Here is a 21549-nt window from a genome sequence, read left to right on the forward strand (position 1 = left end):
TCATACTGAATGGGCAAAAACTGGAAAAATTCCCTTTGAAAACTGGCACAAAACAGGGATGCCCTCTCTCACCACTCCTATTCAACATAGTGTTGGAAGTTCTGGCTAGGGCAATTAGGCAAGAGAAAGAAATCAAGGGTATTCAGTTAGGAAAAGAAGAAGTCAAACTGTCCCTGTTTGCAGATGACATGATTGTATATTTAGAAAACCCCATTGTCTCAGCCCAAAATCTCCTTAAGCTGATAAGCAACTTCAGCAAAGTCTCAGGATACAAAATTAATGTGCAAAAATCACAAGCATTCTTATACACCAGTAACAGATAAACAGAGAGCCAAATCAGGAATGAACTTCCATTCACAATTGCTTCAAAGAGAATAAAATCCCTAGGAATCCAACTTACAAGGGATGTAAAGGACCTCTTCAAGGAGAACTACAAACCACTGCTCAGTGAAATAAAAGAGGACACAAACAAATGGAAAAACATACCATGCTCATGGATAGGAAGAATCAATATCGTGAAAATGGCCATACTGCCCAAGGTTATTTATAGATTCAATGCCATCCCCATCAAGCTACCAATGAGTTTCTTCACAGAATTGGAAAAAACTGCTTTAAAGTTCATATGGAACCAAAAAAGAGCCTGCATTGCCAAGACAATCCTAAGTCAAAAGAACAAAGCTGGAGGCGTCACGCTACCTGACTTCAAACTATACTACAAGGCTACAGTAACCAAAACAGCATGGTACTGGTACCAAAACAGAGATATAGACCAATGGAACAGAACAGAGTCCTCAGAAATAATACCACACATCTACAGCCATCTGATCTTTGACAAACCTGAGAGAAACAAGAAATAGGGAAAGGATTCCCTATTTAATAAATGGTGCTGGGAAAATTGGCTAGCCATAAGTAGAAAGCTGAAACTGGATCCTTTCCTTACTCCTTATACGAAGATTAATTCAAGATGGATTAGAGACTTAAATGTTAGACCTAATACCTTAAAAACCCTAGAAGAAAACCTAGGTAATACAATTCAGGACATAGGCATGGGCAAGGACTTCATATCTAAAACACGAAAAGCAATGGCAGCCAAAGCAAAAATTGACAAACGGGATCTAATTAAACTAAAGAGCTTCTGCACAGCAAAAGAAACTACCATCAGAGTGAACAGGCAACCTACAGAATGGGAGAAAATTTTTGCCATCTACTCATCTGACAAAGGGCTAATATCCAGAATCTACAAAGAACTCAAACAAATATACAAGAAAAAAACAAACAACCCCATCCAAAAGTGGGCAAAGGATATGAACAGACATTTCTCAAAAGAAGACATCATACAGCCAACAGACACATGAAAAAATGCTCATCATCACTGGCCATCAGAGAAATGCAAATCAAAACCACAATGAGATACCATCTCACACCAGTTAGAATGGCAATCATTAAAAAGTCAGGAAACAACAGGTGTTGGAGAGGATGTGGAGAAATAGGAACACTTTTACACTGTTGGTGGGATTGTAAACTAGTTCAACCATTATGGATAACAGTATGGCAATTCCTCAAGGATCTAGAACTAGATGTACCATATGACCCAGCCATCCCACTACTGGGTATATACCCAAAGGATTATAAATCATGCTGCTATAAAGACATGCACACGTATGTTTATTGCGGCACTATTCACAATAGCAAAGACTTGGAATCAACCCAAATGTCCATCTGTGACAGACTGGATTAAGAAAATGTGGCACATATACACCATGGAATACTATGCAGCCATAAAAAAGGATGAGTCGCGTCCTTTGTAGGGACATGGATGCAGCTGGAAACCATCATTCTTAGCAAACTATCACAAAAACAGAAAACCAAACACCGCATATTCTCACTCATAGGTGGGAACTGAACAATGAGATCACTTGGACTCGGGAAGGGGAACATCACACACCAGGGCCTATCATGGGGAGGGTGGAGGGATTGCACTGGGAGTTATACCTGATATAAATGATGAATTGATGGGTGCTGACTAGTTGATGGGTGCAGCACACCAACATGGCACAAGTATACATATGTAACAAACCTGCACGTTATGCACATGTACCCTAGAACTTAAAGTATAATTAAAAAAAAATTTAAAAAATAAATAAATAAATAAATAAAATATAATAAGCAAAAAAAAAAGAAAAGAAAGAAAAACTGGGGCCCACATCTCCAGCTGACAGACCAGCTTACTTGCTTTCTTTTTTTCTTTTTATCTCAGGACTTGTTCCATCAGAAACTATTTTTCTCAATTTAATACTCATTGCTGGCTCAGAGGTTATACATTGACTGAATTTTGCTAAGTTCCTATAAGTCTGCACTGGTTTGCATACCCCTCACTATTAGTATATGAGTGTATACATTTCTTCTCATGGTCACAACAGTCAAAGTGACAGAGCTATTAATGGCCTTCTCCAAAGTCCTCCCGCCATCCTTTGTCTTTGTTAATTTTTGTTACATTGACATTGAGCTCGCTCTAGGAGCAAATTTGTGTAAGCCAATTTCTCTTTGCCAGATATACAATTTTCCATCATCCTTGCAGCTAAGCGTTGGTCATGTGTCATGCCTCTGATCAATGAGATGCAAGAGGAACTTGTCTAGGAAATATTTTATTTTCCAGCAGAAAGTGATGGGCATGAAAGTTGACCCTCTTTAAACAATCCCATCCCATTCCTTCTCTGAATGCTGCCGTAGGATATGATGCCTAGAACATAAACAACCATCTTATCCCCTACAAAGCAACCACTTAAAGATGAAAAGCCAAACAAACAAGAAAGCTAAAGAAAAAAAGATCTGATGGCATTGCTAAATTTCTGCATGAATCTAGAGCAACCCTACCTCTACACTCATCGTTGTGTGAGATATTTATGTCTTGATTGCTTGGATGAATATTAGACAGGTATTTGGTTCCTTACAATGTAACCAACAACCTTAACTAATATGCTTGCAATTACATGATTTTCCAGTTAGCCATTTCAATGAGTTTAAAGTGGTATCCCACTTTTGGTATTCATTTGAGTTTCTCTGATAATAAGTAACTTTAAATATCTCTATCATGCTATTATTAACTATTCAAGTTTCATCTCCTGTGAATTTACAACCATTGTCTATTTTTTAATCGATGAATTTCTTTTATGTTCTAGATATAATTTTGTTACCCATTCTTTGGTTCTCTGTATGTATCCTTTTTTAAATAAAATAATTTTGACATTGTCAGATTTATTTTTTCTTATGATTTGTGCTCTTTTGTCACGTGTAAAATGTTCTTTCCCATCCTCTGGCCACAAAGATATTCCCTTCTAGTTTGTTTATAGCTTCACCTTTCACATTTAGGTACTTAATCTGGAAAGTTAAGGGGACTGACTTTTGCTTATGATCTCAGGCAGAAATTACACTTTATTTTTACCCATACAATTAATCAGTTTGTCCAGTATCATCTATGTGATAGGTGATCTCTCCCCCTCTAATTAGTAGTGTCATCATGCTCTGAGACAATGTTACCATTTGGACATAAGTCTATTCTCTTCTCAACAGTCTACATAGTATGTCTTCATATTTGGTAGCGTGTGTCTCTCTCTCTTTAATCTTAACTAATCATAAACATGCAATTTACTTTACTAATTTTGAATCTGCTTGTCAGTTTTCTCAAAAATTTCTACTGCGATGTTGATTAGACTGGCATTACATTTGCAGATTAATTTGAAAAAATTAATTAGTCTTTACATTTTTCATTTATATTATCTATAAATATAGCTTAATTCATTTACTTACTTTTTAAAATTATTTTTTTCTCATTTTTATTTATTTTGTTTAGCATTTGGGTATTTTCTATTTATTTAATTTCTTTAGTTTTTTTTATTTCCTTTAAAAATAATATTAGTTTTTCTGTGATTTCCATTTATTATGTTATTTCTCATGTACTTCATAGTTTTCATTCTTTCACAAATGTTTTTAGTTTTCTATACATTTTTTGCTTTTTATTCTTGGTTTAGAGGAGCAGTCTTAATTTTTTATAAATCTAATAGCTTTTTCTGTATTCTTTTATTAGTTCTAAGTGTTGACTATACATTTAAATAAATCTCTTATGAAGGTTATTTTCATCTGTAAATAAAAACCATTTTTGTTATTGTTTCACATTTTTATAACTATTATTTCTTTTTCTTTTTTAATCTTTGGCCAGTACCTGCAGTGTTAGGTTCAATAATAACTATCCTAACTGATAGCATTCTTGTGCATTGAGATTTTACCCTACTCAAAATAAGTTGGGCAGAAAAGAGCTAGAAGTAAAAGAACTTTCATAAACACACACAAATGCAAGATAATAACCTAGCCTGCCACAGTTGTTATGGTTGCTGACAGAAGATGCAACAGTCCTGCTTCAGAGACAAAGCAATTTATTATTCATAACAATAGCAGTAGCTGGAGTATTAGTGTAATTACACTAGTTCCTCAAACTGCAAATCTCAGATGGTGTCATAAGTGACAGGTGGAGCCTTCACATACAATAGGATGCTCCAAATGAAAGGAATTCTCTGTTTAGTGAAGCTGTCACTTTTTTAGCAAGCAGTGGGGAAGACTATACTTTGTCTGCAGGGAGATCAGGTGCGTTGCAGAACTATGTGATTTACATTTGCAAGGCATGGTTTCATTTTTCAAAATTTCCACCTATATAAACAAGACTGAAAAATAGCCTAGGTGAATAAACAAGACTTTGCAATTTTTACATACTCAGCAAGATGCTTAATAGAGCCCATGGCTTCAAAACACTATGCTATTGCTTGTCTTACCTGGAATCACGTAAAATTAAATTATCTGCTAAGTATGATGTTAACCTAAGCTTTTTGTCACATAGACCCTATAGTTTAGGATGTTTCTTTGTATTTCTTTTTAAGAGATTTATCATAAAGAGATGCTGAATTTTTTAAGTACATTTGCTCTATTTATTGAAATAAGCATGTGATTTTATTAGGCCATAAACATGAAAATTTTAGGTATCTAGTGAAGATTCAACAATTCTCATAGTTGTAGGATAAATAGTGCTTTGTGACAATATGTCTTTTCACACATTTCTAGATTTACTTAGCTAATATTTAATTTAAGATTTTGCATGTATATATAAAGTGAAGTGGGCTTATAATTTTCTTTTTACAAACTATGATTCTCTTTAACAACTGAGGTTGTACTAACTAGTCCTAAAAATGAGTTATCCAGCTCCAGCTTTCTCTTTTTTTCTCTCTCTTTTTTAGAAAAACCTGTCTTTTTCTCTAAATTTTGGTACAGCACACCTGTGAAACTATGTGGATGTGAGTATGGGGGGTGTAATTTTGATTTGTGGGGATTTTTTTTATTTGTTTCTTTTAAGTTTTGTTGCTGAGGAGCTCTGATTACTATTTCAATTTTCTTTTTAATGGCTATTAGTAAATTCACTTTTCATCTTTTTCCCTATAAAACTGCATCCCCTTTATTTAAATTTAGAATTTATTAATATAGAGTTGAGTGTGTTCTTTAAATGCCTCACAGTTTTTTCTTTTTTTCCAGTACATATAATTTAGGTGTTGTTATTTTTACCCTCAATTCCACTGTTTTGCTCTTATTTTCATTTCCTATTTCCTGTTTCTTTAGGTTTACTCTGTTGCTCTTTTTCTAGTGACATGGGTTAAATGCTTAGTTCTACTTTAATTATTCTTAGTTGCAAATGTAAACTGTAAGTTTGTCTCTAAGTACTGTTGTTTTACTTCACAAATTCTGAAAAATAATACTGCCATTGATTTTGAAGCATAAGTAATTTATTGTTTCCTTTATAGTTTTCTCTTTTATCAAATTAGTGATACTTTTTTAGCTTAATGACAGAAAGCTAAAATGTTGTTAATTACTTTTTAATTGTTTTTTCTCTTTCTTGCTGTTATTTAAGAGTGTTGATATTTTTTAATTTTATCAAGTTATAACCAAAAAATATGATCTATTAGATGCTGGCTCATTCATATTGAAACCTTTTTATAGCCAAAAACATGGTTAATTCAACATTGGGTCAAAAATGTACATATATTCTAAGTTGGATATAAAGTTATTTGTATTAATAAGAATACTAGTATAGATATATATGCATAAATTTGATATTAATAAAATCTTTTTTTGTCTGCTTGACCTTTCAGATTTTGATATAGTTATGTTTTTAACTTTACTGTTTTTCATTTTTATATGTCTTTTCACATTACTGTTCTTATTTATTTTTAACTGTTATTTATATATTTGATATATGCCATATCAAAGAATATATTGTTAGATGCATTCAGATTCATAATTATTTAACCTATTTAATCTATAGTCTATTAACATAATAGAAGAGTCTAATACATATTCATTCAAAGATTGGAAATATATTGGGGAAATATTATCTTCCCATAGTTTTAAAGACCTAATATGTAGCTTTCAATATCTTTTTACAAAATAATTTCAACTTCTATTTTAGACTCAGGTGTACATGTGCAGGTTTGTTACAAGGATATATTGCATGATGTTGAGGTTTGGGGTATGATCGATCTCCTCACCCAGTTTTGCTTTTGTTTTTGCTTTTGAGACAGAGTCTCACTCTGTCGCCCAGGCTGGAGTGCAGTGGCGCGATCTCCGCTCACTGCAAGAACCGCCTCCTGCTCACCCAGTTTTCGAGCATTGTACTCCACAGTTAGTTTTTCAACCCTTGACCTCTCTTTCTCCCCACTCTAGTAGTCCCCAGTATCTATTGATGCCATCTTTATGTCCATGAGTACCCAATGTTTAGCTCTTCCTTATAAGTGTGAGCATGCATCAAAATCTTTTTTTTTTTTTTTTTTTTTTTTTTTTTTAACGTCATTTGTAGTTTCCTGGGCTTTTTAAAAATAATCAATAACCTGGTGGCATCATCTTCCAAGCCAATCAATATATATATGAAACCTGACATTGTAAGATCGATTCTGAAAGTAATTTAAGAGTTAAGACCAATTCCATAACTCTCACGAAGATTTTTAAATAATCCACAGCACTCCACTGTAACACCTCACATTCGCTCCAAGGACTACATCCTCCTCCTCTGCAGTTATCGCTATAAAAAATCTTTCAAGTGCTCTTATCAAGGGTTCTATATGGTTGCTCTGATGGCTTTGAACAATAGTGGCAATTTGTAATACAGTAGCTTCTCTCTCTTATACTCAGAAAAATCAAAGCATACAAAAACTATTTCTCCTGATGCAGTTTAGGATCAAATGAAAGAAAAGGAGTTTGGTCCAATCTAAGAAGACTACTCTTTATCTCACAAATCTTTAGTAGAAAATGTTTCTGAGGTCTATTTCCATGGGTTTTTTGTTGTATAAAGACACATTAGAAAACAGACAATTTATTCTGCTTTAATATTTCATGGCATGTTGATTTGAAAACTTTAAAAAACAAATGTTCTTTCTTTAATCAGCCTGTGAATTAACTAGGCATGAGAAATTTAGTTTAAAGTCTATTATAATCAAACATTTGATTTCTATGCCTTCAGAGTGTATGCCTTTCATTCTCCCACACAGAATATTTCAAATAACCTATAAGATATGAAAATCATAAACAGAAAATATTATTTTACAAAATAAGATGAATTTTATTATAAAATAGACTTGTAATAGGCATACAGAATCCCTGAGATTTCAATCATCTTATAGAACTGAATTACTATTATTTTCCATGAATCTGTTCTCACAAGCATTTTGAAGACCTACAAATCATAACCATGCAACTTCATTTTAATAGATAAGATCAATCAGTCAATAGAACATTATTTATTGATCCTTATTATTCCCTTATAAACAGTTGAGTGGCTACTATATTCCAGGTAATAAAAAGCTACCTGATGTCTCCCTGTCTACAGAAAGCTCACACTCTAGTAGAGGTACAAGGTAGAGTCTTCAATGGTATGAGTACGTTCACAAGGATAGCAATAGCCTATATTGCCACATGTGAGAGACTGGGGTTATATTTGTGCACAGCCTCAGAGAAAGGAGATAACAAGGAAAAGGTTTAAAATCAAAAAGTCTTAATCAAGGTGCACCAAAAGCCAAACTCACCATAAATAATGAACTTGGAAATAATTCATGATGATATGAGTCAGGTTGTTTTTAGACTGTTTTTTATCTTAGATTTGGTAAAAATTTCCATGGCTAGAAAAGCAAAAGAAACATTCCAAAGAAAGAAAAATTTTTAGAGAAGGAGCTATGAATGTCCTCCAAGCTCCCACAAAGAGTTAGCCTGTATAAACAGAAAGTTGTGGGAGGTGATATGACCACCATCTAAGTACAGAAAATCTTAAAGGGTGAAGGGAGCACTGTCTCAGAAATTCTCCATGTCACTATGGCTAGAAATTTCGAGTAGCAACAAAGACACTGCATGAAATGCCAGGTGTAGAGAGAGCCTGAGGCAGCTTTCTCATTGTCTCCTGCTGCACATAACCACTTAGGAGAGTAGCCAAAATTTTCTGTTCCCTCTGAAAGGGAACAAAAGTTGAGAGTAAGAGAGTTTGTGTCAACAGACCTGACAGTATCTTGGGGGACTGACAAGCAGATGCCACAGAGGAATACTGCATAAACCAGAGACTGAAATTAAATGGAGCTGTAGATACTCAGGGGATATCCTTAAGGACAGATGCAAACAACTGAGGACCAGATTCTGCAGCTCCTGCTGCTTAGCCCCTTCCTAACCCTCCCATGCTAAAATGCTATACTAAATATCTAGAAACTGAGATATCACACTGGGGCAAAAAAAATAAATGAGGGAGGGAATCCATAAGTGAACACATTTGCACCTAAAGTAACTGAAATGAAAGAATATGCTAATCTGACTGTCTTGGGGGTAAAACTGGAGTAGGGGACTTAAACGCAAAGTTGTGTTACAGAAATAGAAGTTTTTCTGCTCCCCTAAAATTTGTGAGTACTTAAGGAGTTAAATAAAAAGAATTTTTCAAAGTATTGAAGCTAGTGTCTCCTGCCAAAACCTATGAATGGGCTGAAATTTTAATTTTCTTCCAAGTTAGCTTGCCACAGTTACATAGATGCTGGTAAAAGACACAAGACTCTTAAGTCAGTGATGGGAGGCCATGTATTACCCACAGCAATAACACTGGCCAGAGAATTAGCATTTTAATGACAGTTCCCTGAGCCCCAGTTCCCACAGGACAACAATAATAGGGCCAAAAGGCACCAGCAGTGGGTTGCATTACAGAAGAGCAACCTTAAATTTAGAAAACTCGAATCTTTCGTAATGAGTAGTAAATATGCCTGCGCTTTGCTCTGGAAGGAGACACTGTCTCTATTTTTCAAGCCTATTTACTATCAATCATCCTGAAAAGACCATCAGAACAAAAAAAAATCAGTGCTTCACTCACAGGCAATGCAGAAATTTGAGAGACCCATAGGGATTTGTCTCCCTATACCATACCTAAGAAGTGCAAAGTAAGTCTTGACTATGGCTAATTATTATTAGAAATTAGAAAGCAGTTAATATGATATGATCTACTATACCAATACTTCCTAACATATACTATTCTATTGGACAAAAATGTTTTCAGTAAGTGTTTGATTCAAATAAAATATCAAAATAAAAACTACTTTGTGTGTATAATTTTTTTAAACTACTAAAATTGGCTAAAGATTATTTTTTAATCCATAAGTTAGATTTTCTAATAGGAATTGAAAATATTTATCTGACTTAGATCCTTCTTTGAACAGAGGAAAAGGGGAGTTTTAGAATGTTTCTCATTGCTGTGATGAAAGATAGTGCTCTATTTAAAACTATATAGTCATTATTTTAGAATAATAGTACCTCATTAGTTCATTACAATATAAATTTATTTAACTGTATACTCCATCTTTGCTGAACTTGTTGGCAGGATTCTTCTCAGTCTAACAATTAAAGAACACTACAAGCCATAGTGATTTAAACACATCCATACAGTGTTCTGATATGTCAGAAACGACTTTCTTTCTCTTTCTTTTTCTTTCTTTCTTTCTTTCTTTATTTCTTTCTTTCTTTCTTTCTTGTCTTTCTTTTATACATTGAGCTCTGGGGTACATGTGCACAATGTGCAGGTTTGTTACATAGGTATACATGTGCCATGTTGGTTTGCTGCACCCATCAACTCGTCATTTCCATTAGGTGTTTCTCTCAATGCCATCCCTCCCCTATCCCCCCACCTACTCTACAGGCCTCATTTTGTGATGTTCCCCTCCCTGTGTCCATGTGTTCTCATTGTTCAACTCCATTTATGAATGAGAACATGCAGTGTTTGGTTTTCTGTTCCTTTGTTAGTTTGCTGAGGATGATAGTTTCCAGCTCATCCATGTCCCTGGAAAGGACACAAACTCATCATTTTTTTTATGACTACATAGTATTCCATGGTGTATATGTGCCACATATTCTTTATCCAGTCTATTATTGATGGACATTTGAGTTGGTTCCAAGACTTTGCTGTTGTGAATAGTGCCACAGTAAACATACATGTGCATGTGTCTTTACAGTAGAATGATTTATAATCCTTTGAGTATATAGCCAATAATGGGATGGCTGGGTCAAATGGTATTTCTATTTCTAGATCCTTGAGAAATCACCACACTGTCTTCCACAATGGTTGAACTAGTTTACACTCCCATCAACAGTGTAAAAGTGTTCCTATTTCTCTGCATCCTCTCCAGCATCTGTTGTTTCCTGACTTTTTAATGATCATCAGTCTAACTGGCACAACATGGTATCTCATAGTGGTTTTGATTTACATTTCTCTAATGACCAGTGATGATAAGCCTTTTTTCATATGTCTGTTGGCTGCATAAATGTCTTCCTTTGGGAACTGCCTATTCATATCCTTTGCCCATTTTTGATGGGGTTGTTTGTTTTTTCTTATAAATTTGTTTAAGTTCCCTGTAGATTCTGGAAATTAGCCCTTTGTCAGATGGATAGATTTGTTCTATCCAAACCAATAACATTGTTCTACTGGAACCAATGGGAACATAGGCACAACTTACCAGAATCTCATGGAACACATGTAGAGGGAAATTTATAGTACTAAATACCCAGAAGAGAAAGCAGGAACGATCTAAAATCGACACCCTAACATCACAATTAAAAGAACTAGAGAAGCAAAAGCAAACAAATTCAAAAGCTAGCAGAAGACAAGAAGCAACTAAGATCAGAATAGAACTGAAGGTGATAGAGACACAAAAACACCTACAAAACATCAATTAATCCAGGAGCTGGTTTTTTGAAAAGATCCACAAAATAGATAGACTGTCAGCAAGACTAATAAAGAAGAAAGGAGAGAAGAGAGAAGAATCAAATAGACACAATTAAAAAATGATAAAGGGGATGTCACCACCGATCCCACAGAAATACAAACTACCATCAGAGAATACCATAAATACTTCTATGCAAATAAATTAGAAAATCTAGAAGAAATTGATAAATTCCTGGACATATACACCCTCCCAAGACTAAACCAGGAAGAAGTAGAATCTCTGAATAGACCAATAACAGGTTCTGAAACTGAGGCAATAATTAATACCCTACCAAAACAAAGAAAGTCCAGGACCAGACGGATTTACAGCCAAATTCTACCAGAGGTACAAAGAGCTGGTACCATTCTTTTTGAAACTATTCCAATCAATAGAAAAAGATGGAATCCTCCCTAACTCATTTTATGAAGCCAGCATCATCCTGATACCAAAACCTGACAGAGACACAATAAAAAAGAGAATTTTAGACCAATATCCCTGATGAACATCAATGTGAAAATCCTCAATAAAATACTGGCAAATGGAATCCAGCAGCACATCAAAAAGCTTGTCCACCACAATCAAGTTGGCTTCATCCCTGGGATGCAAGGCTGGTTCAACATACACAAATCAATAAATGTAATTCATCATATAAACAGAATTAACGACAAAAACCACATGATTATCTCAATAGATACAGAAAGGGCCTTCGACAAAATTCAACAGTCTTTTATGATAAAAACTCTCAATAAACTAAGTATTGATGGAACGTATCTCAAAATAATAAGAGCTATTTATGGCAAACCCACAGCCAATATCATACTTTCTTTCTTTTTAAAAGGCATTTAGTTACAACTTTAGTACAATCTCTTTAATTATTTTTACCTAGTCATACCAGTTTCTGCCACCAGGGTCAAGTGTAAAGAGTTCAGAGGTCACTGTAATTAATTTGGTGGCATCTGTTCTGACCAGAACTGAATTCTGGCATCAACTTCCTCAGTAAGTCCAGAAAACACATGAAGAAAACTGAAAAAGGAAGGGTAGCATAATACTGATATTATTTAAAAATCAAAATTAGACTTCTACACTTTTGACAATTCCTGATACTCTGTCCCAAATTCTTTCAGCTAGATTTCAGCCCCCCTGCTGGTATAATGTATTTGGTCTTTGATTAAATAGTTTATCTAATGAAATAATGCTTATGAAGTGGACATTACTAACATTATCTCTACAGGTTAGTTTAAATTATACCTTTAAATAGACATAGTATTAAAAATTACTCTAAGAAAACGGCTTGTCTAATTTTAGAAAAAAAATAGCTTGGACGAAAGAGTAAGGCATTTTAAAAAAAAGACAAATTCCATAGCAGTAAAAATTATATTTGTCCAGGATGATTAAAGAATAAGTGGTTAATTAAATATTGTGTCTTTAGTCAACAATTAACACATATAACACAGGCAATGAGTAAGAGTTGACATATTTTCAAGATTTCGAAAAGACAACCCAACGATTACAATAATTTTTCCCAGTTATCATTCTTCAGAAGACGATTTTATATTCCAGGGTTATTCAGAGTTATAATTTTTGGCAAAAAAAAGAAAGTAGAGGGCTATAAATATAAAGAGTATATGAGATTTAGCCGAGCTAATCATGTGATATACTCTGGAGGCATTTTTAAAAATAATCCTAATGTTTTCTAATTGAATTTTAATTTTAATATTGTTCTTACTACCAAAGCAAAATTTTAGATGTATAGAGAATTTTATTTTTCCTTCACTGGTTTATTTATTTATGATGATTCATTTGCATAAATGACTTTACATTCAGAAATTTAAAAAGTTTTTAAAATTCCACAAGAAAATATTTGTCTAAATACATGTCAATAACACTATTTTTATTAACTCTTCTGGCTAAAGATATTGGCAGAAACGAGAGCCATCGCATTTTAAGGAAAAAAAAAACAGAAATATTTATGACTCAACTATAATCCATTAGTAAAAAATAAAAACAAGAACTAGCATTTTATTTCCAAATTGGAGACATATTAAGAGACAGTATTTCCCAAATTGTGAGATATATTAAGAGCTGCAGATGGTACGTTTTTTTAATTTTTTATTTTACTAGTATAAACATGAAACAAATAGTACACATTGATCTGAACTGAACTGTGTTTCCCCAAAACTTATGTGTTGAAGTCCAAAACTCCAGTGTGACTGTATGTAGAGACACGGCTTTTAAAAAGGTGATTAAGGTTAAATGAGGTCCTAAGGGTGAGGTCCTAGTCCAGGGGTGTCCAATCTTTTGGCTTCCCTGGACCACACTGGAAGAACTGATTTGGGCCACACATAAAATACACTAACAGCAACGATCGTTAATGAGCTAAAAAAAAAAAAAAAAAAAAAAAAAAAAAAAAGCAAAAACATCTCATAATGGTTTAAGAAAGTTTATGAATTTGTGTTGGGATGCATTCGAAGCCATCCTGGGCCACATGCGCACATGTGGCTTACAGTCTGTGGGTTGGACAAGCTTGTCCAAATGCAGTATGACTGGTGTACTTAAAAAAAGAAGAGACACTACAGATTTGCACACACAGAGGAAAGGCCATGTGAGGGACCTGGCAGGCAAGTAGCCACCTGCAAGCCAAGAAGAGAGGCCTCGGAGAAAACAAACCTGCTGACACCTTGATCATGGACTTACAGTCTCCATAATGGTAAGAAAATAAATTTCTATCTTTTAAGCTATGTGGCCTGTGCTATTTTGTTATGACACCCTAGTAATCTAAAACACACAGTTACAAATGTTTTTGTTATTACATGATAATCTGTGTTTAAGAAATACTGTGAGTCTGGGAGGCAGAGCTTGCAGTGAGCTGAGACCGTGCCACTGCACTCCAGCCTGGCCTGGGTGACAGAGTGAGATTCTGTTTCAAAAAAAAAAAAAAAGAATATCTGGAAGTTGTTCTAGGAACAACTTGTTTCTTTTAATCATTTTGTGCTATTTTAATCATTTTTTTAATAGGAGTGTATCTTTTCTAATGTGTTAACTTTTGTTCTGACATAATGTTTAAGTATATATCTGAATCAAATTTTTACCATTTCTGCTGCAACTGATTTATCTGTCCTGTAGTTTTTATAATCTGCTTTAATCCAATGGACATGTCTCCTTTTGGTGTTTTCTCAATGTAGTATGCTTTTTAAAGTGCTCCTTGGTAAAGACTGTTTAGGAAATGATGAGGTAGTACACCTAAAAGGAAGCTGCATTCTCAGCAAAATCCAAGTACTATAATGCTATATGTACAAACAACTGACAAATAAGCATAGTTAAAAATTTCATATTCATTCCCCCTTCTCTGCTTCCCAATCAGCCCTGAATGTATACTTGCTATGCAATGTCTTCTAAAAACAGTGTTGATGCAAATGCATCTTAAACTGGTTTCCCCCCAAAATTTCCCCACATAACAATTATTTTAACTAAATGTAATTTAATTCACCCCAATTGCTTTCAGCAAAGTATTTTATAATCTTCATCTAGAATGTTCCAGAATGTAAGTTGACTATGATTTCACCCATCCATTGTTTTAACCACAGATGACCTAATGAATAGCAATTCATTTCAATGGTCTGAAAGTTTCCAAAACCTTTTTTTTGTTAACCTATAGCAAGTTAATTTTAAGTATATCATACACATACACACACAAACACACACAACAAAAACACACATACACAGTGAATATCAATATCTGCATGTCTATATTCCTCTTAGCAAGTACAACCCTCAACCACCAGATCAACATATAACTTTTCCTTATCAAGCCAATCCTATCTCAATATCCCTTATCAAAGCAATGTTAAAAGAATACCCGAATCCTAAATGATTCAGAATTTCTCTCCTTAGCACAACTTTTCTTCTTACAACTTTAGCTAGGAACATTTTGTTCCTCAGCCACCCATGTGCACATGTGTGTGTGTGCATGTATGTGTGTGTCTCAATAAAGTGGAAAGCAATAAGTTTCCAAGAGGATTAAAAATGTATCCAAACCATAAAAACTCTAGAAGAAAACCTAGGCGATACCACTCAGGACATAGGCATGGGTAAAGACTTCATAACTAAAACATCAAAAGCAATTGCAACAAAAGCCAAAATTGACAAATGGGATATAATTAAACTAAAGAGCTTGTGCACAGCAAAAGAAACTATCATCCAAGTGAACAGGCAACCTACAGAATGGGAGAAAATTTTTGCAATCCATCCATCTGACAAAGGGCTAATATCCAGAATCTACAAGGAACTTAAACAAATTTACAAGAAAAAAACAAACAACCTCATCAAAAAGTGGGTGAAGGATATGAACAGACACTTCCCAAAAGAAGACATTTATGTGGGCAACAGACATATGAAAAAAATCTTATCATCCCTGGTCATTAGGGAAATGCAAATCAAAACCACTGTGAGATACAATCTCACACCAGTTAGAATGGCAATCATTAAAAAGTCAAGGAACAACAGATGCTGGAGAGGATGTGGAGAAATAGGAATGCTTTTACACTGTTGGTGTGAGTATTACTTAGTTCAACCATTGTGGAAAACAGTGTGGTGATTCCTAAAGGATCTAGAAATAGAAATACCATTTGACCTAGCAATCCCACTATTGGCTATATACCCAAAGGATTATAAATCATGCTACTGTAAAGACACATGCACACATGTGTTTATTGTGGCACTATTCACAATAGCAAAGTCTTGGAACCAACCCAAATGTCCATCAATAATAGACTGGATAAAGAATATGTGTCACATATATACCATGGAACACCATGTAGCCATAAAAAATGATGAGTTCATGTCCTTTGCAGGGACATAGATGAAGCTGGAAACCATCATCTTCAGCAGACTAACAAAGGAACAGAAAACCAAACACTGCATGTTCTCACTCACAAGTGGGAGTTGAAAAATGAGAACACATTGACACAGGAAGGGGAACATCACACACCGGGGCCTGTTGGGGATAGCAGGGAAAGGGGAGGGAGAGCATTAGGACAAATACCTAATGCATGTGGGGCTTAAAACCTAGATGATGGGTTGATAGGTGCAGCAACCCACCATGGCACAATGTATAACTCCGTAACAACAAACCTTCACACTCTACATATATATCCTAGAACTTAAAGTAAAATAAATAAATAAATAAATTTGTTGGGATACCAGCTTCCAAATACATTCTAGATTTTTTGATATGTTTATTATATAAACGAAAGGAAATTAGAGTCACTTAAAAATGCTACTTCCCCCCTACTTCAGTCAGACAAAAAGAATTCAACAATGAACAATGTTCACATGGTTAGTTCTATCCTAATGAATGGCCTTAGCACCATGGCAAACTTTTTTCAGATCAATAGCAAAATGTGTTTAGTTATAAGTAGATTCAAACTCTACTGATGATGCCAAACATTTTTGTAATAAGACTTTCCCTATATTTCTGCCAGGAAAATAGAAATGTGGTTCGATTCATTATATGATAATTTGAAAATGGTGGAATGCTTAGAAAACATTTCATTAACAAGTTTTCAGTCAATCCAATAGAAATCTATAGTTTGCCTAGTGATAAAAGAGTGAAGAAAAAAAAAATCCCAATTTTTTATTTGAATAAGTAATAATAACTGAATTCCTAGTATGTTCCACACACATATATTGTCTAATTCTCACAACATATAAAATAAAACTATTAGGTTCTATTATTATTCTCATGTGGAAAATACTGAGGATTACACAGAGAAGGAAATATTTCAAGACAGAAGCAATGCTGTACCAGTGGAGGACATGGAGAAGCCTTCTACCCCAGAGTATACAATGAAGTTCTGCATTGTATAGAGAGAATTTGAAAACAATAATAAAAGCAACTGAAAGTCAGCCTGTTTCATATTATGAATGTACACTGATAGTGATAAAATATTTCTCCCAGAAATAAAAATTTAAACTTTTTAAAAATTCAAATTCTAAACAATTGCTACAATTGTAGTTGAGTTTTCAATTAGTTTACTCCTGTTATTTATTCTTAAGTAAACATTGCATTCTATACGGTCGTTTTAAAGTAAAAAACACTAATCATGTTTGGATGTGCAATAAGCCCAAGAGTATCATTACACCATTAACAGAGAACGTGTATTAACCATCACCGGTAACCATGCCACAGCAGGTGAGTTGCTGGACTTTCTCTGAAAGCATTCTTGCTCTTTCTCTAGGAAACTAACATCATGGTTATCTTTTTACCCCACAGTCTATATTACCTAAGTATATCAAGTCATTGATTAATTAATTAATAATTAATAAGTAAGGTGGTATTATGAATTAGATGGGGATTTTGTATAAATTTACTATCAAATTTTTGATTTTCCAGGGTGTGGTATGCAAATCACTCTTTGTAGTTTTCTGAAGAATATAGAAACATAAGGAAAACTGGGGAAAATACGCCACTTCATCATCAACTGAGTCAATGCACAGTTCCTCCCAAATGCAAGATCTCATGAATCATGGTAGAAGTTGGAAGTTTTGGTTTTGGCCTGAACAAGGTCTCTGTCAAATATAAAATTATAAAGTGTGTGCGTTTTTTTCCAACTATGTGTTGACTTTTCAAAGATTCTAATAATCTTCCCCTCAACATATTGGTCATGTGCAAGTATTGCATAGATGGGAGGTCTAGAAGGAGTCAAAGGTCTAAGGTTAACGATAGTGGTCACAAATGGCAGGGCCTCCCCATCAGCCTTACAAGCTTATCTCTTAGGATTGCACTAGCTGTGCCCAGGGGTGGTGAAAGGAAAGGGTATCGAGGAGCTGAGGTAGGAGGAAATTCTCCCTACATCCTCCTCTCTCATCATTTCCCAGCACATGGGCCTCCTGAACAATCTCTTGTATCTACAGCTTGATAATGCCAAACTAATTGGTCTGTGTGAATCACTTCTATGCTCTTGCTGTGTCACCCAGGCTGGAGTGTAGTGGTGTGATCATGGCTCACTGATGCCTTGACCTCCCGGACTCAAGCAATCCTCCCACCACAGCTTTCTCACGAGATGGGAGTACAGGCATGTAACATCATGCCAGATTATTTTTCTTTCCTTTTTCTCTCTCTCTCTCTTTTTTTTTTTTTTTTTTTTTTTTTTTTGATTAGAGAGAGGTTCTCCTTATGTTTCCCAGGCTGATCTCAAACTCCTGAGCTCAAGCCATTCTCTTGCCTCAGCCTCCCAAAAGTGTTGAGATTACAGGCAGAGCCACCACACCCAGCTGCTATCATTATTTACTTACTCCTGAATTATTCCCAAACTATCTCCCAAATCTGTAAAGGACTAGAGAGAAATTAAACCACTTCTGTGGCTTGTACATATCTAGTCATACTAATCCCACCTCTGTCTGCTCTCTTTAACTTTCTAGATATCACTGAAGATGAGGAGCCATGTCCCTGAACAGCCACACACACTTCCATCTATGGCCTGGACCCAACTTCCTCTTACTTGCTTCAGTTATCATGTGCACCTTTTGCCTTTTGTCACTTAAAATCTTGCTCCAAATTGGGGATTTTGAGGATGAGTTACACAGTCTCTCTTCTCTGGGAATCTTGCTCCCTCCAAAGTGATTCATATGACTGTGGAGGAAGGCTCCCAGCAGTCATGTTTGTTCCCCGGGATAGTACCTGCTGGGCACAACTGTTAGCTCACAGTGAACACCTGACCCAATTAGGATAGTCAGAGTCCCTTCTCTTAAACTCTGTGAATAGCATGAAGAGATGATCTCCTCAGCTGAAGGAGGTTTCTTAGGCAGAAGACAAGGAAAACTTGTCAGCTATATGGGCACCTTATTTTCTGCATATTGGCCAGGAAGCTCATAAAACTGGGCTTGAGGAATAGAGGGAGAAGACTGAAGTGACCATGCAGAGGAGAGAGAGAGAGAGAGAAAGAGAAAGAGAGGAAGACACTGAGCTCTTGTGTGGTTCTGACACAGAAGAAGTGCTCAATAAATATCTGTTAAATGAATGTATGAACAAATGTGAGAATGACTCCAAACAGCTGTTCAGACCCTGACTCCAATATCTTCCTAAAGTCTGTGAGGAATGTGTTATATTAATATAACAGTAAGCTTTCTATTTTAGCTAGGTCATTCTTTTCCTTTTATCCAAAAGACTAAAGAAGAAATATAGTTTGTTCCTATACATCCACTAAGGTCAAACTCAGCTAAAGAAATCAGTGTGGTAACATTTACAAATCCCTTTCAATTTCAAGTCCATAAAATAGGCAATTTGCTTCTATATGACTTTACATATTAGCACCAAACATTCTCAAATCTGGCTTGAGAACATTTACCTACAAAAGAATCATACTGGGAAAATTATACACACACACACACACAGTATATCCATCTTTATTATTTATGTAACCATTTGCTATCCCCTTCAAAAAAGAGAATGATAATGGTTAGAGGCAGTGTGACATGGATCTTCTTCAAACTGAAGGCCTATAAAATGGCTGCAGAACTGTCCTGTTTCTCTGATTAGATGTTTTAGGCATATCATAAACATCATTCTCACCTTCTTGATATCCTATTATATATAGGCCATATTGAGCATCACATGATAGCCCAGGGCATATTTTCAATGTCGAATCATTTTGTCCCCAAGAGGACACTGGCAACATCTTGAAACATTTTTGCTTGTTGCAACCAGAGCAAGGAGGTGCTACTGGCACCTAGTGGGCAGAGGCCAGAGATGCTGCTAAACATCCTACCACTCATACCCAGGACAGCCCTTCTTAACAAAAAATTGTTTCCAAATGCAATAGTGCTAAGGTTCAGAAATCTTGGTCCATGAACCACCCATCCTGAAGTTCTGGGATACCATTAAGCTAGGATAGGTGTACTATTTGTGACAGGAACAGACTGACTGACTAGTAGGACTTCCACAGACGGGCTGAGGTGACATAACCATTAGCCAAGCACTTCTAAGAAATACAATAAGACCCCAAGGAACAACATAGCTAATAATATGTCCTCTACACAGATGACAGGAAAACCATCTGACAGACAGACAGGCCATCACCAGTACTTCTTCACAGAGATTCACTGAACCAGTTTCAACAAAGGTTTAAAGCTTCCTGAATCTTTCTCCCTACACAAAAAGCTACCACCACCATCAGAGAAGAAAGACTACTGTCGGCCACTTCTCTACCTTTGCTCTCTCTCAAACACGAACAGAATATAATGCCCATTAGCAGTGGCATCTTCAAGCACAAAAGATGAATATAAGAGTGTCTGGGCATATTCCAGCAAATAATCAAGCAGAAAACAGTGTTCAGAGCAGGGGAATTGTAGATGCAAGCATAATTCATATGTTCCTAACGTGTAAGCTTTAGAAAAATCCTGGATCTAATTACTAATATCATTGAGTGAAAATATTGCCAGAGCCTGCAGTACCTGTTCTGAATGAATTCCGTGTTGTTTAAAATCCAAGCACATTATTTAAAACTTTAGCATACCAACTTATGTTAATGACTGCATGTAACTTTAATTCAACCTGACAAACAGTTGGAAATAAAAGATAATTTAACAGCATTCTAATCAATAAACATTAATTATTTTTTCATAGTTCTAGGCTGAATTTTTTAGTGAATTAATGTAAACCCACCTACAAATGCATCTCACACAATGTCATCATATCATAAATCCATTTTATTAACCTGATAAATGTTTATCATCACAATTGCACTACAACACTAAAATAAACTAGGCCTTTCTTCATAGGCTCTGCATCAGCAATTTTCAAACCATAGGTCACAGAGTGATTGTTGTGTATCTGCTAATCTATATTTCTGTGCAAAGCCCAGCGTTGGAATGATGTCTCTCTTACACTGATTTTTTCCCCAAGTGCAGTTGCTGTTGTAATTAACAAAATAAATATTTTATTTAAAATTGTTGAAATAATACTAACGTATTCTCCATCGATAGTTGGTCGAATCACTATTATTATTCACTGAGCAAACCCTGTTTTGTTATTTTACAAATGAGTTCTTATCTTCAGAATGCTAAGAACCACTATCCTGTGTGCTAGGAGAACTGAATTTCTGCTTATGTTCCTTGCATCTATGTAAAGAAACAATGTCAGCTAACCATGGGATATTCCTTCTGATTCCACATTTGCTCACTGTAGCATTCATAGCACAGCTGTCCAAATCCACCTTGGAATTCGTATTTTCCTCCAAGATCA

The sequence above is a fragment of the Piliocolobus tephrosceles genome, chromosome 5, assembly GCF_002776525.5.
Source record: "Piliocolobus tephrosceles isolate RC106 chromosome 5, ASM277652v3, whole genome shotgun sequence".
NCBI classification, from domain to species: domain Eukaryota; kingdom Metazoa; phylum Chordata; class Mammalia; order Primates; family Cercopithecidae; genus Piliocolobus; species Piliocolobus tephrosceles.